This window comes from Cervus canadensis, chromosome 3 (assembly GCF_019320065.1).
Source record: "Cervus canadensis isolate Bull #8, Minnesota chromosome 3, ASM1932006v1, whole genome shotgun sequence".
NCBI classification, from domain to species: Eukaryota; Metazoa; Chordata; class Mammalia; order Artiodactyla; family Cervidae; genus Cervus; species Cervus canadensis.
The window spans coordinates 18,842,844-18,861,059 of NC_057388.1; the positions used below are offsets into that span (position 1 = coordinate 18,842,844).

Consider the following 18,216-nt stretch of genomic DNA (forward strand, 5'->3'; position numbering starts at 1 on the left):
GAAGTGAAGTGAAGTGAAAGTCACTCAGTCACGTCTAATTCTTTGTGACCCCATGGACTATACAGTCCATGAAATTCTCTAGGCCAGAATACTGGAGTGGGTAGTCTTTCCCTTCTCTAGAGGATATTCCCAACCCTTCAGATATCTTTCTCTGGTACAATTCTGAGTCGTACTGTGTGACTATCTTTCTTATTTTCATTATATAATTGATGCTATTTAATTACAGAAAAAAGAAGAACTATATACACTTAATTTTATAATCACTAATGATTACTTTGAGAGAAAATTAAAATGTACCATATAGACAATCTATATTATCTTTGCAATAGAGATATTTAATATGTCTCTTAAACTTAGGTTCTACATTTTCATTTTATTCAGTGCAATATAGAACATAAAGCATACCTGTTATAAAATCTATTTTCTAAATGAAGACAGTTTAATGTTTCATTTTCCATAGTAGTGAATTTCATGGAGCAAAAATCTTTCTAGATAACTCAAGATTATGGAAATTAACTTGATACTGTTTAGCCAACCTTTATATGAAGTATGCTTGCTGAAACAAATATGTCATTTATGAATTATATACAAACAGCATAATGTAGGTGAATCGTGCTGACACAGTAGAAGTGATTATAGTACTTGGATTTATGTGTGCTCAAAGAACAGAGCAGCTAAAGTACTAATAAATTAGCTGCCCTTTGTGTGAATGGCTTCCTTATGCACTAGTCATCTATCTACTGGGACTCATGATTCTAATGGCATATTTCCTAACAGAAATAATGTCACTCTCCTCTGTTGGAGACATCTTGTTGCCTCAGAATATCCACTCTCCTCTTTTATAGAGCTCTGAGTTTTAGGTCAGTCCCTTGTTGACAAGTGAGGCTTCCCCAATGTCTCAGTCCATAAAGAATATACCTGCAATGCAAAAAAACACGAGATGTGGATTCGATCCCTGAGTAGGGAAGATCCCCTGGAGGAGGAGATAACAACCCACTCCAGTAATCTTGACTGGAAAATCCCATGGACAGAGGAATCTGGCAGGTTACAGTCCATGAAGCTGCAAAGAGTCGGACATGACTGAGCATACAAGCTTGCATTTGCCAACAAGTAGAAAGAATGCTGCCTTTACCAGCCTGCCGTGGCTAGATGTGGCATATGACTAAATCTAGGTCAATAATATGTAAGTGGAAGCACTGTATATGAGATTCATGAGTAGTTTTTGAAGGATAAGTTCCTCTTTTCTATTGCATGGAACCCAGACTAAATGACAGGAGCTCTTTCAGATTATGAAGTAACCGTGAATTAGAAATCAACTTTGAAGGTGATGAACAAAAGATAAAGACTTGCTCGAACAAACACACACTGAGAGAATTTGTTGCCGATAGGAACTGCCTTGCAAGAAATGTTCAAATGATTTCTTCAAAGAGAAGGTACGGGCCAAAAACTTGGATCTACATAAAGAAAGGAAGAACTTTAGAAATGGATAGATCCTTCATTTGGGGCTTCCCTGGTAGCTCAGATGGTAAAGAATCTGTCTGCAATGCAGGAGGCCTGGGTTCAATCCCTGGGTCAAGAAGATTCCCTGAAGAAGGACATGGCAACCCACTCCAGTATTCTTGCCTGCAGAATCCTATGGATTGATAAGCCTGATGGGTTACATTCTCGGACAAGACTGAGTGAGTAACACACACAAGAGAAGGAAAGGTCGCTGAAGACCGTGCTGAGTTGGGAGTATCCCTTGGGAATTCACTTGTGAATCCCCACACCCAGGCCCATTATGCCGCAGACCTTCTGTAAGGGTTTTGCAAGAAGTGAACACCAATACCTGGAATAAGAAATCTTGGGACTCACAGTTAAGGAACCTGCCAGACGGAGATCATCTTCAAAGCAGTGCACTTTTTCATCATTTCCTACTCTACCTTTAGCATTAGTATAACTTCATTGGAAAAGGAAAATGGTGAGTTATACAAATGAATACTTTTAAATCAGGAAATAAGCAAGTAAAAAACCCAAAAATTAAAGCTAGAGTTACCACTCCTTCTTCTCTTCATCCTTTTCCTCTAACTGTCCTTTACACCATAGCCCCCACTTTAAACAAAGCCTGTGAAAATGGTACACAGTAGGTCTCTTGAACTTTACACAATTGTCTTCGTTCCCTCTATGAAATAGAATTCATATTTTATGGCAAGACAAGAAAACTACACACAAAAAATTTTCTCTGCCCGTTGGCCTCTTCTCTCCCACTCTGCATCATGTGCATTATGCATCAACCGAACCTCCTCATCAGCAGAAATGTCTGCCCACCAAAATGAGCAACATTCTCCTAACACCATCAAGACAATTCCTTAAAAGATAACATTTCTTCTTGATCTTATGAGGGGCCAAGATGATGCTTAGCTCAGATCAGGATTGTGTAAATTGTCAATACAACATTTAATGTAGGGCTCTCTGCCTCAAACGGAGAAGGCAATGGCAACCCACTCCAGTATTCTTGCCTGGAGAATCCCAGGGATGGTGGAGCCTGGTGGGCTGCCGTCTATGGGGTCACACAGAGTCAGACATGACTGAAGCGACTTAGCAGCAGCAGCCTCTGCCTCAAAAAGTTATTTAACTGTGCCTTAACTTCTAATGGGTATAAGCTTCTCAGAGCTTTCTGAGATGCTACCCGAGTTATAATCTTCAATTTGTCTCAAAATTTTCTGTTTCTTTCTTCAATTGACTGATTAACTTGTTATTGACACCACTGACCCTCAGCCACAGATTCTATCTGTGCTAGCCTTCTCATAACCAATAATTTCCATGATATCACAGTTTGGTGGAGAAATCGTATTGTTTTAAAATTATACAGTCATTGAATTTAAATCTACTGATGTATAGAGAAACACTGTCCTGTTCCACTGTTCACAAACATATCACACTTTGGGAAATTGGGTTAGGGTATCGGGCTGGTTGTTAGAAGACCAGAGGTCTAGAACTTACTCTGCCCCCTCAAGGAGCTGTGCTTTTGGAAAGTATGTGTGCATGCGTGCTTCAGTTGGGTCCAACTCTGTGATGCTATGGACTAGCCTGCCAGTATCCCCTGTCCATGGGGATTCTCAGTGGGTTCCCAAGATCCAGGGGATCTTCCCAACCCAGGGATCAAACCTGCGTCTCTTACATCTCATGCATTTGCCTGTGGGTTCTTTACCACTAGCACCACCTGGGAAGCCTGGGAAGCCCAAATAAGCTGGTAAACATAGGTAAATGTTTCCCTGAGCTCCGTGAGCCATTCTAGCAAATTACTAAATTCAGGGAAGCAGTCATGGGAACCAGTTTAAAGCCCATGAGTCAGAAGTACAGATCACAACCTGGATTTCAATTGGTGTCTAAAGTAGGGGTGGTCTTACAGGACTGAGCCCAAACCTGTGGGATCTGACCTATTGTTACCAAACTAGACAGCCCCTCTCTTAGAGTTCTAGCTGAACTGAAGCCCTCTGGCTTGGTCAGAGAGTTCTAATCTCCTCAGGTTCATATTGTCAATAATAAAACTGAGTTTGATGCAAGCTAGACAGGCTTTTATTCAATGATCAGAGAATGGAGAAGAGGAGCTCATGCTCTTAAAAACACCTTCTCCTGAATGGATGAAAGTGGGTAACTTTTAAGCAGTAAGTGGCAGACAGGTAATCGGGGCTCTAGGGAAAGTGTGGGGATTTCCAGGGGCAGCTGTGGGCAGCCAGGGCTTTTGTGGTCTTCCAGGCTCCAGGCATTACTGTAGAGAAATCAGGGCTGGTTGAGGGTGGTTTACCATCGTATATCTCTGAAAGCACTCCTCTCTCAAAGACAAGTGCAAAGCATCTCTGCCAAACACCAGGTACATTTGAAATGAACACAGAGATGAATCAGAGCATGTCGTTCAGTTCTTAGGGGTATGGAGACAGGAAGAAAGTAAATCAAGGCAAGGGATGTGGTGACAAAAAACAAACAAAAAACCCAAAAAGCAAACCACAGATCTGTGGCCTGGGCTGCATAGAACAGGTGATACTATCTCCAGGTGCTACTAGCTCTATTTCTCTCTTCACGAGAAATGGTGTTGGGAAGCAAACCATGCACTGATTACTTTGCATCTCTCAACTACTTCATCTCTACCCAGTATTTCTGGAAGGAAGCAAGATGGCCTTTCACCTAGAAGGCTTGCTAAAAGCTGGGTGAGCCCTATTTCTGCTATGCTACTTTCCACTATCCAAAGTGGATAATGGCCAGTAATTCACAAGAGACAATCCTAGGAAAAATGAGCTAATTTTACAAAGCTGAAATGTGAACTCTCAGATACTGAATATTAAAAAGCCAACGCTTTCTGCAGGAGCCATTCAGCAGCACTCCAGGGGACACTTGATTTGTCTGAATAATAATAAACTATAATGATAATAGCCAAGTGCACCTCACAGGAGTACTAAGCTTTAATGACTCAATATTTGTGGAACCCTTTGAGCACCTCCAAAGTTATGTAAGCACAAATGAATAGGTAGGGACACCATATACCATTGTTATTTCTACATTAAATCTCTCTTGGTAATTTCCTATCTTATAATGTCTTGTAAGGTAGGTACTGTATGAGACTAATATATGAACAAAATTATGGAAGAAATAAAATATAAAATAATATATAGTAGTGATTTCCAATGAAATAATTATAATTTCATATTAGTGAAAGAGAATGGAGTCATTAATAGCATCTCTAAAAAGTCATTCCTAGGTTGTAAAATAGAAAAATGAAAATCTGGAATAGACCCTTAAGATTTAAATGTCTGAAAAGAGTCTGAAGAAACACTTGCTATTTTTTTCTTAGGAAGGAGACACCTAAGATTTTAGTTGTTTTTTTCCACGCTGAAGAAATTATAATGATGTTTTCTCTGTTTATTTCCTAGTAGAAATTGTACACATTATTTTCATACATCTGTCTTTCCATCTTCTCCTCCATCACCAGCATAATTTATGCAACGTGATAGTACTTTTAATATTCCTAGTTTAAAAAATATATCTTCACAGTCCTATTATCTTCATCATATTTTCCAAAATGCACCATTGTGATTTTGATATTATCCCTAACTTCCACTGAGGTAGCTATGCACAAAATGCATTGACCCAAACAGTCTCTTCAACAAATTTTCCTCTAATACCAGATCTCCACCAACAAAAGACTCATTTCTTCCAGTGAGTATTGTCTATAAAAACTCCTCTGAGAGAACGCTGTGGAAGGGAGTACCTTGCCTTTTCCCTTTCACTGAGCTGACATCACATTCTTTAAAGACCCAGGGTGTTTCCAGGGGTGAGGAGGAAAGGAAAAAAGAGTAAGGTTACCTCTTTGAGGAAATTCTGAGTAGGACAACACTGCACCAGGTTTTGAACAGGTTCCTCATCCTGAGAGAGGGAAGAAGGGACGAAGAGAGGTAGGAGGACCTTAATACAAAACCCGCATGCTTTGTGTTCTGTCCAGGACCAGACGTGATGGCCTGCAAGCATCGGTCATAGGATTGTTTTCTATTCACTGAGTATTCTTGTCAATGTTCTGCCTTTTCTTTACAACATTGATGTTTTGTACACAGTTAGTATTTTTACATCCTAATACCCTGTTGAACCTCCTAAATTTCGTCATTCCAGTAGTACGTTTTTAAGATAGCCATTCTCTTGTTTATGTATGCATTTACTTATTGGCCTGTGCCGGGTCTTAGTTGCAGCACTCAGGATCTTCTATCCTTGCTGTGGCATGTGGGATCTTCTTAAACTACCTCAAGTAGGATGGTTTTAGATGCAGAATGTGGGAGTTTTAGTCGGAACATGCGAACTTTTAGTTGCAGCCTGTGAATTCAGTGGCAGCATGTGGGATCTAGGTCCCTGACCAGGGACTGAATCTGGATTCCCTGCACTGGGGGCACAGTCATAGCCCCTGGACCACCAGGGAAGTCCCAGTCCAGTAGTACTGGGATCAACACAACTCTTAGAGTTGGACAAGAGGGGTGTCTACTCCAGCAAATGCAGAAGCTGCCATTTTCTGTGTCACAGCCCATAGGGCCAAGGGGATGTGACCACCCAGAGATGGTGTTCCACCTTCTAAACCATACCATGGTACCTGGGACTCTGGATTGTCTGTTCTACAATCCCTGAGCCCATTCTTCATCCCTATGGGAGCTCTTTCCTGAAGTCTCTCTTCCTGTTGACCTGCTTACAGTGGACGTCTTCCTCTCTAGAACCTAGGGTTAGAGAGACAGCTGTTAGCAGAGATGTCTATGGATCCTAGCTGTGAGGGTGCCTTGTGGGCATTGGAGACCCCTCAAGTGTGAAGTGATACTGGGGTGGGAAGAACCAAGGGGGAAAACTGGATGGTGGAGTGGGGAGAACTGGAGGCAGGGGACGTGCCATCATCATATTCAGTTGTAGAACACAGAAAATTCTGAAAAGTCTCAATTAAAACCTTGCCTCAGACTCAGACTTCTTCCAAGAGTTTTTAAAAAGAGTCTTGGAGGTAGGATCTGAGCTCATCATGTGGGCAGAAAAGTCCAAGAATGTACCTGATAGCATGGGCTTCTCAGGTGGCGCTAGTGGTAAAGAACCCACCTGACAATGCAGGAGATACAAGAGATGCGGTTTCGATCCCTGGGTCAGAAGGGCACAGCAATCCACTTCAGTTTAGAACTCCATGCACAGAGGAGCCTGGCAGGCTACAATCCATAGGGTAGCAAAGAGTCTGACACGACTGAAGTGACTTAGCATGCAGGCAGCAGGTGGCATAAAGAGAAAACATATTACTTTTTCTTTTCTTTTTTCTCCCTTCCTGCCTTTCTTCCTCTCTTTCTTTTCTTCCAGACAAAGGAAAGCTTCCTCTTTTGATCAAGGAATGGAGACTCAAGCCCCTGCTTTACAATATGTGCTCTCCCTAAGAGGCTGCTGCGGGGATCCTTTACAGGGGTCTTGTCAGCAGGGTGATGCCATCCAACCATCTCATCCCCTCATCCCTTCTCCTCCTGCGCTCAATCTTTCCCAGCATCAGGGTCTTTTCTAATGAGTCGACACTTAGCATCAGGTGGCCAAAGTATTGGAGCTTCAGCTTCAGTCCTTCCAGAGAACATTCAGGGTTGATTTCCTTGAGGACTGACTGGTGTGATCGCCTTGTTAGCAGGGAGGGGCGGAGTTCCTGCAGATTGGTCCGGGCGTGCTATTGGCTGCCGAGGCTCCCGGCGGCGCAGGCGCAGCACCTCTGAGCACCGCCCACTGCGGCCATCTTGAACTGAGGTGTCAGGGGTCGCCATTGCGCTCTGAGAACTCTGATCTGAAGTGCTGGGTGCGAGGCCTCTGCACACGGCTTCCTGTGAGCAAATGAAACCAGACTAAGCCAACAGGAAGAGAGAAAAAGGTTAGACTTTATTTTCTCACTCACGTTCTATTTTTATTTTCTGGGTATTATTAATGGGCTTTCCTAGTGACAAATCCCCCTTCTGCCTTTTGCCCTGCTCCTCATTCTTGCGGGGCGCTGAGGGGCACAGGTTGTTTTCTGTAAGTGCTTCCTGTTGAGTGTAGACGTTGTCATCACCCCAGTGGAGCGGCGCGACTTTCCCCCAGCTGCCTTTAGATATGTGTGATGGTCCCGAGGCCTCAGCCAGAACTTACTGTATCCCTGAGCGACCACTTTTTTGTCTTATCTTTTGGAGACAAAGGACATCAGACAATTTAAGATACATGGCCCAAATAATAACAGAATAATGGTCATATGTCATATTTTCCTTAAAGTGAAGGTATCTAGGTCTTTTACCTGTAGGCAAGTGTCCCCTGACATTGAGACTCACTGCTGTGGCCTGAGTATCCCTGGTCACACTTGGGTTTTGTTCTGGAAGAGAAGCTTCAGGTCGGAGAGAGGTTCACATGCATACTCAAGGGGAGTCTGTTGCCCCAGGTTGTTTCTGTGAAGGCTGGGGCTCAAGAGCCTCTTCCCTTGAGTATGATGACCCCGCAGAGTGATCCCCTGCAACTTTAGGACAGAATGGGTGCTTAGGATCTCCAAGTGGGGGCTTCCTGCCTGGTATCACTGTGCCAGTAGAAAAAGACTGAGTGATTCAAAAGCAAACGAAAGTTTTGTGCTTTGATTAGAGAATAGAGAGGTGCAAGCTTGAGCTCTGGAGGCCAAGCTCTCCTGAGAGGCCCACAGTCCAGCTGCTTCGTATTGTTCCCTTCAGCAGGGACAGGGGCGGTGTTCTGGGGGGCCTGTGGAGTTGTGCTGCTCACTTCCAGGCTCCCTGTCTTTATCATGCTATTTGTCAAGCAATAAAACCAATTTTGAAATTGTGCTATTAATTTTCCTGTTCCTTTACCCCATGAAAAAAATTTGTTGTAAAGCTATATCTGTTTTTTAACAAAAGTAGAAAATATTTTATTTAACAGTTTGTAGTTTTGTTTTTTGTATCTTTTATGTTTGGACAAGCTGGATCTAATTATGTAACAGAGCCCTCACCACTTTCCACGGTACAGTTTTTTGTATAGGATTGAGAGGAAATTAGGGGGCTTTGCAGGTGGAACTAATGGTAAAGAACCTACTTGTCAGTGCAGGAGACATAAGAGAGGTAGGTTCCATCCTTAGATTGGGAATATCCCCTGGAGATGAGCATGGCAACCCACTCCAGTATTCTTGCTTGGAGAATCCAATGGACAGAGGAACCTGGGAGGCTACAGTCCATGAGGTTGAGAGTCAGACACGGCTGAAGCGACTTAGGAGCAGCAGCAGCAGAGAAGAAATTACTGGTTTAGATGAGGAGTTTTATAACCAGACACCAAGCAATGAGCATAATGTAGTCAGTCTCTATGCTAATCAAAATATAAAATATTTTCATGCTATATATGAAAAGGGGAGAGAGAATGGAGAAATCTAATGCATACCATGATGTCTTCTTTTTCTTTCTTTTACTGGGAATGGGGGAACAGAAAACCACATTTTATTAAAGAGGTTTTCATTTGTTATGTAAATTATAACAGTGATCTATGACCACTATAAGGCTGGCTAGCTTGCTCCCTAATATTTGGTGATTTAATACAAGTCTAGGCCTAGGGACATGAAAGAGAAGTAATGAGGATTCCAGAGCTGCACTAGTAGTTTAAGGAGAAGCCCCACCCAGCAGCTACGATGTTTTCTCAAAGTAGGGGGTGCGTGCATGCTCAGTCATGTCCAACTCTTTGTGACCCCATGGACTGTAGCTCACAAGTCTCCTCTGTCTATGGAATTTTCCATGCAAGAATACTGAAGTGGGTTGCCATTTTCTACTCTAGGAGATATTCCCAACCCAAGGATCAAACCTGCACCTCTTGAATCTCCTGCATTGGCAGGTGAATTCTTTGTCACTGCACCACTGCCACATATAGCAAAATGGCTCTCTTTTCCTCATAGTTAGCAAAGCACTCATCCATGCATAAAATGAAAAGCTGATTAAATTTCTAATAAGTGCACCTATATAAGTGACTACTATGGGGAAGTCATTATATAGTACATTAAGAAGTTATTGTGGAACTTTCTCTAAGCAATAGAATGGAATAACTTTGGAAATAACACTTTACTTTGTATGTAGAAGGAAGTTAAAAGCTTCAGCCAGTGCTCTGTAATTAAATAGTGTTGGTGCCAGATTCCTAATAGAAGGAGCTTTCTGCTATAATCACTCCCAAATGGCTGATCCGTCATTATTAATACAAATGCCCAAGATGAAAATTGATATTGTGTACAGACTGTATTTCTGTTAAACTAATGTAAACTTCCCTTTGTTCAATATCTCTATATTCCTGGTTTGCTACATTATTGCTGAATTGTTTAGCTGGAATTCACTGACTAGTACTAAGCAAATATTCTGAAAACTTAAGGAAAACTATATACAAAGGGTTAACTGGTAGTTATGATCTTTTGTTCATAATTAAAGTACTTGTCACTAGTCAATGAAGGGACCACCAAATTAGACATTTTAGTTGGAGAACTACATTGCAGCAGAAACTTCCATTCAACCTAGAAATGTGTTTGCTTTAGATCTTTGACTAGTGTCACACTGCCACTTCTTAATATTTGATGAAGTAATTAAATAAATAAATGGAGTAGATGGTTCTGTATAACTTGGCAGAAGGTAGATTCAGTTTTTTACAACATGAGCAATCAAAAGGAACCTTAATGTTATTATTATGGAAAATGATATTAGCAGTTAAACTTTAAATATTAACATTTAAACTTTAAAGAAAAATATGCTTTATATTTTGAAGATAATATTTCTATTTGGTCTGTGCAGCAGGACAGAAAAATTGATTGTTCGAGGAGCAAAGATCTCAACCCTATATTGATTTCAGTTGATTGGAAGTGAGAATGTGTTTTTTTTTTAAATTGAGATGTAATTTACCCAAAATAAAGTGCTCATATTGTGAAGATACAGTTGATATAGTTTTATACATTGATTCACTCATGTAACCACTACCCTAATCAAGATACAAAACATTATAGTCTTCCTTGAAGATTCCCTCCTGTCCCTAACCAGACAGTGCTCTCCCCCCTACACACACCACCATCCTGATTTTACCACCATTTTAGTTTCTTTTTGAACTTCCTGTAAATAGGCTGATACATCACATACTCTTGTGTCTGGCTCAACATTAAGTTTGTTAGATTCATATAGGTTGTTGGGTGTATCAGTAATAAGTTGTTTTTCATTGAAATTGGTAGGTGAAAGATGATGTTTGGCTTTTGTTGGAAAAGGTAGATATTTTCCCAGAGCTAATACCAGGAAAAGTTCAATTTGCTCTACACCTTCCCCTCTTGTCTTTTGATATTTTTAAATTTACCTATTTTGGTGGATATGGAGTAGTTTTAATTTGTAGTCCTCTGAAAACTAATTTTTTTTTTTAGATATTTAAAACTGCCACATTCACTCCAAAGCCCATCCATCTCCTTCAGCATCCAAAGATTAAGCACATGTTCTGCTTAGCTATATAATAAAGTGGCAAACACGCTGCACCACTGACATCACAGGACAGTTGCCTATAAAACTAGACTTCTGACGCTGGGCCCCAGCTTCACTTTCTCACAGGTCATCATCTTCATCCGGGAGAGCAGTTGTCTGAGCAACCTCTAAATCGTGCTGGTACTGTGCTGCCAAGACTGGGTCCATGACCACCTCTGGCGGGGCAAGAGCAGGCATGGCGACAAACTCCAGTCAGTTTTCTAGCAAACCTGAGGAAGGGCTTTTCAAAGTTGTGGTTACTTTTGGCAGAAATGTCATAGTACTGAAGATTCTTCTTTTGGTGGAAGACAATTGACTTTGCCTTAACCTTTCTGTCCTTAATATCCACTTTGTTGCCACATAACACAATTGGGATGTTCTCACACACTCCTACCAGATCTCTATGCCAGTTAGGCACATTCTTGTAAGTAACTCTTGATGTTACGTCAAACATTATAATGGCACAATGAGCTTGTATATGATAGCCATCTCTCAGTCCACCAAATTTCTCCTGACCAGCTGTGTCCCATACATTGAACTTAATAGGTCCTCTGTTGGTATGGAACACAAGAGGATGGACCTCAACACCCAAGGTAGCTACATGCTTCTTCTCAAATTCACCAGTCAGATGATGCTTCACGAATGTAGTTTTTCCAGTACCACCATCACCGACCAAAACAAGTTTGAACTGAACTTGGGGTTCTCCTTGGGCAGCCATCGCGATGTTACGCAGCTCGGGTCCTGGCGCCCTCACGGCCTCCGCGGCAGGGGAGAGAGGAGAACTCTCAGCCCAGAGGACTCGGGACTCCTCATGGCCACCGCCCGCCACTGCCTGGACCCCCCAACACCTGCCCCAGCCCCGGCCCCACTACCTTCTGAAAACTAATTTTTTGAGGATCTTTTTATTTATATTTATTGGCCACTTTGATATTCTCTCTTTTAGGAAGTATTAACATTAACAGTTGAATGACCTCTTTCTCATTTAATAGGAATTCTTCATATGTTCTGGATATGAGCTTGTTGATACCTGTATATTGAGGTTATTTCTCTCCGTTTTGTCTTATTTTTCATTCTCTTAATAATTTGTTTTAGTGAACCGAAGTTCTTAATTTTAACAAATCTCGTTATTTTTATACTACAATGATATATTTTGCTTTGTATTAACGTCGAGGCTAGTTTGTTTTAGCTTTCACATTTTAGTCTGCAACCAATATTGGAGTAATTTTGTATGTGATTTAAAATACAGCTCCAGGTTCTTTTAAATTTAAATATGCATTATTGAGAAGATTGTCATATGAAATTGTAGTAGAGACATATGAAAGAATCAAGTATAGACATAGTATTTCCTTTGGATGAGATTGAATCTCAAAAAACAACAAAAAAAGAAAAAGATAAAAGGGACATTCTGAGAAATGTCTCTTTATTTGATATTAGGGACATTTTAGTTTTGGATTAAGAGATAAATTCTGAAAAAGAGATACTAATATTATAAAATAAAAATATTTATTTAAAGATGTATTCAGATTTCCAGTTTCAACTCTGACATGTAAGGAAATTAGAAGTTGTCATTCTTACCCTTATAAGAAAAATGATGGGGAAAAAATCTGAAAGTCAGTGACTTATCGTGGGCTTATCAAAGAATTGAGGTTACAGGGCAAAATGAAAATTGAAAGTGTTAGTTGTAGTCATGTGTGGATCTGCAGCCCATGGACTATAGCCTGTCAGGCTCCTCTGTCCATGGAATTTCCCAGGCAAGAATACTAGAGTGGGTTGCCATTTCCTTCTTCAGGGGATCTTCCCAACACAGGGATGGAAACTGGCAAACCACTGACCAAAATCTGGAGAGACAGGTAAACGTAAAACGTCATAGATAAGATAAAGTTTCGTGGGACAGAAGCTGCTGTAGCTACAAGCTGGTAGAAACACTTAAATGTCACTTTTGATGAATTGTGGGAAGCAGACCTAGTGTGAAAAGGAGAAACTTCTGAAGGCCACAGCTTTAGAGACGATCTCCCACACTTTTTTGGAGGGGTTAAAAGAGCTTCTTGATGAGGGTGCGAGATGAGAGTGAAAAAGCTGGCTTAAAACTCGATGTTTAAAAAACTAAGATCATGGGATCCAGTCCCATCACTTCATGGCAAATAAAAGGACAAAAAGTGGAAGCAGTAACAGATTTTATTTTCTAGGGCTCCAAAATCACTGCAGAAGGTAACTGCAGCCCTGAAATGCTCCTTGAAAGGAAAGCTACACCAAACCTAGACAGCACATCAAAAAACAGACATCAGTTTGCTGACAAAGGTCCAGATAGTCAAGGGGAAAGTCACTCAGTCGTGTCTGATTCTTTGCAACCCCATGGACTATCCAGTTCATGGATTTCTCCAGGCCATAATATGGAGTGGGTAGCTGTTCCCTTATCCAGGGAATCTTCCTAACCCAGGGATTGAATCCAGTTCTCCTGCATTTTAGGTGGATTCTTTACCATCTGAGCCACCAGGGAAGGCTGGATAGTGAACACTGTGATTTTACCAGTAGTTATGTACAGATGGAAGAGTTGGACCATAAGGAAGGCTGAGTGCTGAAGAATTGATGCTTTCAAATTATAGTGCTGGAGAAGACTCTTGAGAGTCCTTTGAACTGCGAGGAGATCAAACCAATCAACCCTAAAGGAAATCAACCCTGAATACTCATTGGAAGGACTGATGCTGAAGTTCCAGTGCTTTAGCTTCTTGGTGCGAAGAGCCAACTCATTGGAAAAGACTGTGATGCTGGGAAAGATTGAAGGCCGAAAGAGAAGTGGTGGCAGAAGATGAGATGGCTAGATAGCATCACTGAATCTCGGTGTACATGAATCTGAGCAAACTCTGGGAGTTAGTGAAGGACAGGGGAGCCTGGCATGCTGCAGTCCACAGGGTCGCAAAGACTTAGCATGACAACAGTCTCTATACTCACTGATCTTGTCTTCTCCTCTGTTCAGTGTGCTGTTAAAATTATTCAATAAGTTGTTAGTCTCAGATACTATATTTTGCTGTTGTGTTGTCCTAAAGTGTCCATTAAGATAATTTTATAGACTTTAAAGTTCTAAAAAGGAAATCATTTTTTATTCCTCATTATTTTCTATTATCTTTAATATATTAATCATGGTAATTTTAAAGTCCTTCTCTGCAACTCCATTTCCTTTATCATTACTGGGTTTGAACCTACATCTTGAATATCAGCAACTACCTGTTGTTTTTTGCTTGTTTAGTAATTTATAATTGTATATTAAACATTTGAATTATTTTATGTGGGAGTTAATGATAGTATGTATTCCTCTAGATTTGTCATATTTTGCTCTGGCAAGGAGTAAATTACCAGCCCCTACTTTGAATGGCTTAATTTAAGAACTTCTAGTCCTGGTTTATGCTAGTTATCCTTTTATTCCTAGCTTTTTGTCCTCAATTGCAAGGCTGACCTTTCGAGATGAAAAACCCTGTTTGGAAAAAATTTCTATTCTAATGGACCCAAAATCCAGTTTGTGAAGCTTCTAAAATCTCTACTCAAACTTTTAGTATCCCAACCACTATTCTCTGCTATATCTCCCAGTGTTTCATAATAAACATGCAAACTTTATGAGTTGGCCAAAGACCAGAGGGAAAATTTTTTTTAAACTTTTTATTTTGTACTGAGGTATAGATGATTAATGAACAATGTTGTAATAGTTTCAGACGAACAGCAAAGGTACTTGGCCATACATATATATGTATCCGTTCTCCCCCAAACCCCCATCCCATCCAGGCTGCCACATAACACTGAGCAGGGGTCCATGTGCTATATTGTAGGTCCTTGTTGTTATCCATTTTAAATATAGCAGTGTGTACATGCCCATTGCAAACTCCCTAACTATCCCTTGCCGCTACACTCCCCCCTAGCAACAATAGGCTCATTCTTGAAGTCTGTGAGTCTGTTTTTGTTTTGTAAGTTCATTTGCATCGTTTCTTTTTAGAGTCCACACATAAGGGATATCATATGATATTTCTCCTCCTCTGTCTGACTTACCTCACTCAACATGACACTCTCTAGGTCCATCCATGTTGTTGCAGTAGCATTATTTCATTCTTTTCAATGGCTGAGTAATGTTCCATTGTATATATGTACCACATTTTCTTTATCCATTCCTCTCTCAGTGAATATTTAGATTGCTTCCATGTCTTAGCTATTGTAGACAGTACTGCAGTGAACATTGGGGTGCATGTATCTTTTTGAATCATGTTTTTCTCCAGATATATACCCAGGAATGGGACTGCAGGGTCATATGGTAGGTCTGTTTTTATTTAAGGCACCTCTATACTGTTCTCGATAGTGGCTGTACCAATTTACATTTCCACATACACTCCAACAGTGTAAGAGTGTTCCCTTCCCAGAGGGAAATTTTAATGCATATTTTTGGCCTCCTTGTGTTGGTCTTCTTCTCTTTAGTACTCTGATCCTCTAATCCCAACCGGTTATGTAACCCAGAACTCTGATCTTTGCTTTCTCCACCCAGTGAAACAGCACTCTCTGACTGTGTTCTATTTTCCTGGCTAACAGTTTGGAAAATGCCTCATTGAAAAAGCCAATGAGTGTAGGGCGCACCTCATCCTTCTCTCTTCTCTCAAGGATCATAAATAGCCCTGAGCGGTAGCTTTTCAATGCTTACAAATTTTTTTATATATATAAAATTTTCCAGTTTATTTTGTACTTTCAATCAAATAATGCATTTTAGGTATTTTTGAATTTTTTGTGCTTTAGTCTATGACCTTTATCCTCCTAAAAACTGTAAGATGAAATAGAGAACAGGAACTAAAATTTTCAATAACAATGCAGAGTGTTTGTTTCCTTTGAAATATAAAACAATTACAAGAAAATGTCATTTTAAAACTAGGTCTTCTTATGAAAGATTAATTTTATGTGCTGAATACTTGGCCCCAGAACACTGAAGTTCTTGAGAAGATAAATGGCTGTTTGAGCTAGTCAGCAGCCTAGGAGGGAAATAATAAAAGTAATACATCCAAACTGGGTAATTTGAGGAGTGTTTAAAAAAATGACTGTTTTTGAAAAGCATGTGGATAAAGTATAGGGAAACCACAAGAAGTTATGCTGCACCTGAGACTAGTGAATCATGGCACTAACACCACCCTTAGGACAGAAGGAACTAAAAGACAAAAAGGGCTATTTTGAGAGAAATTCCTCAAGAGGAGCTGAGGTCTTTAGTCAAGGGGCTTGCCAACACATTTCACTCCACAAAAAGGAAGCCAGGAAGAAAACGTACATTCAGATCTCATTTTCCTCCCTTCCCCTAAACTTCTGCTGGGCTTACCCAACTGAACAGAATGTCAGAGGACAAGGGAGCTTGTTAATGTAATCCACGCAAGTCCAGTATTTCAGAATGCGGAGTAGGGTGGAGATAAGTAAGGAGTGTTTCTATTTGAGCAAATAAAGACTATCCAGCACAGCAGTGACAGTGTTTTCCCCCTTAACAGTAATTCCAGCTTGGATTTATTTTTCTTCTCAAATGAGGTAATAATTTACAACACACGTATGTAATATTTGTCACACCTCAGTTAAGTAATTAAAATGGAGTTTAATTTGGGACTATAGTAGCTAATTATTTAAGAATTTATTAATTACCCACTGAACTAAACTGTTTTATAAATTGAAATTGAGAATTGCTATTTATCCTATTTCAACTTTCTAGCTGATTTGAAGTTGTGAAAATAGTTAAATGTTCTTTCTCCTTACTTTTGCCTCTCTTTACTTTTCCCTTTTATTAAAATCTCAGAGATTTGAGGCCTGAGCCCAGTGGGTCTCTTCCATTATAATCTACTTAGAGTCTTAATACCTCAGGAAAAGACTTCCTATCCTGTGAGGTCACTTAAGATAGAGAGTTACTTTCACAATACAAGTAATCTGTATAGAATATTTTGTACCTAAGAAAAAGATTTCACAGGAGGACAAATCCTTATAGCCAAGGAACACATTTTAGTGGAGTTTAAATTGTTCTCCAAGGTGATCATAATTTGTATTGAGACATCATGTTACAAAACAAATCACTCTGTGGTTCTTTTGATTATATGGAAAGTTCCAGGTTTTTTTTTGTAGTCTTCAAGACTTCTCAAACAGTTTGTGATATCCGCCTTTAAATAAGGAAAGAGTATTCTATTCAACTTCAGAATCATCAGGGCCATAGCCATTATCAAATGGAATCTATTAATTAATACAGTTACTTTGTTTTCTTATATTAATTTCTTTAAAATTACAGTCTATTAAGAGTAGGCTTAATAGGCTCTGAACTGATTTCTTGTATAGATTTAAGTAAAATAAGTCACTTTAAAGAAAATTATTAAGTTAATAATAATATAGACAGCATGAACATATATGGCAAACCTTATTAAGGTGATAATGAATTACTAAGGTTTCAGGGAAATGGACAGGGTCTTTGTTCTTGTTCACTGTTGAATTCACAAGTCTTTGAACAATCAACATATATTTCTGTGACTGAATCATTTATTGGAATTTAAGACAGAGTAGCAAGTAGGAATATCCTTGGAGAAATACCCTCAAACTATATCATATAGACCAGTCTATATTTTTTCTATCCAGGAGATTGATCCTACTGTTAAGAATGTATTGCTTATCTTCAAATTCTGTCTCACTATATAATTAAAAATATTTTTGAAATATAACAAATTTTAAATTTGAACTATTGCTAGGGACTTTTTAATATCCCTTAAAGTTTAATAAGTAATGTCTTACTTAACTGTTTATCAGAGTAACAAAATACGAATTACTTTATGTTAAGAATAATGAATTTATAGATTATTTTGATCATTTACAATGTAAATCACTACGGATTTCCATTACACCTAAGCTTTTATTACTAAACCACAAAAATTAGCAGGCTATTTGACTACAAGATTGAATTTTATTTCCTATAGTGTTAAAAAGATATGAAAATTAACTGCATGAGAGTGCCTTAATTAGGCATCAAAACATGTTTAAATTAGGAAGACAAAAGCCTTTATAGGTCATTAAAGAGCAACGAATTTTCAGGGCTTTATACAAATTTATCTATTAGTTAAAGGATTTTTTTAAAAAGAAAAAAACAAATGGCCAAATGTAACCTATCCTGTAAATATATATTTTACTGAGGATGCTGTCAATGGAAGGATGGTTAAAACAAACCTGTCTTTCCTTTCATTCCCTGTTT

General features: G+C 39.6%; 1 pseudogene; it reads right to left on the bottom strand.

Moving 5' to 3' along the window:
* Positions 1-10,904: 10,904 nt before the first annotated feature.
* On the bottom strand, positions 10,905-11,709 carry LOC122437748 (annotated as a pseudogene).
* Positions 11,710-18,216: the final 6,507 nt, after the last annotated feature.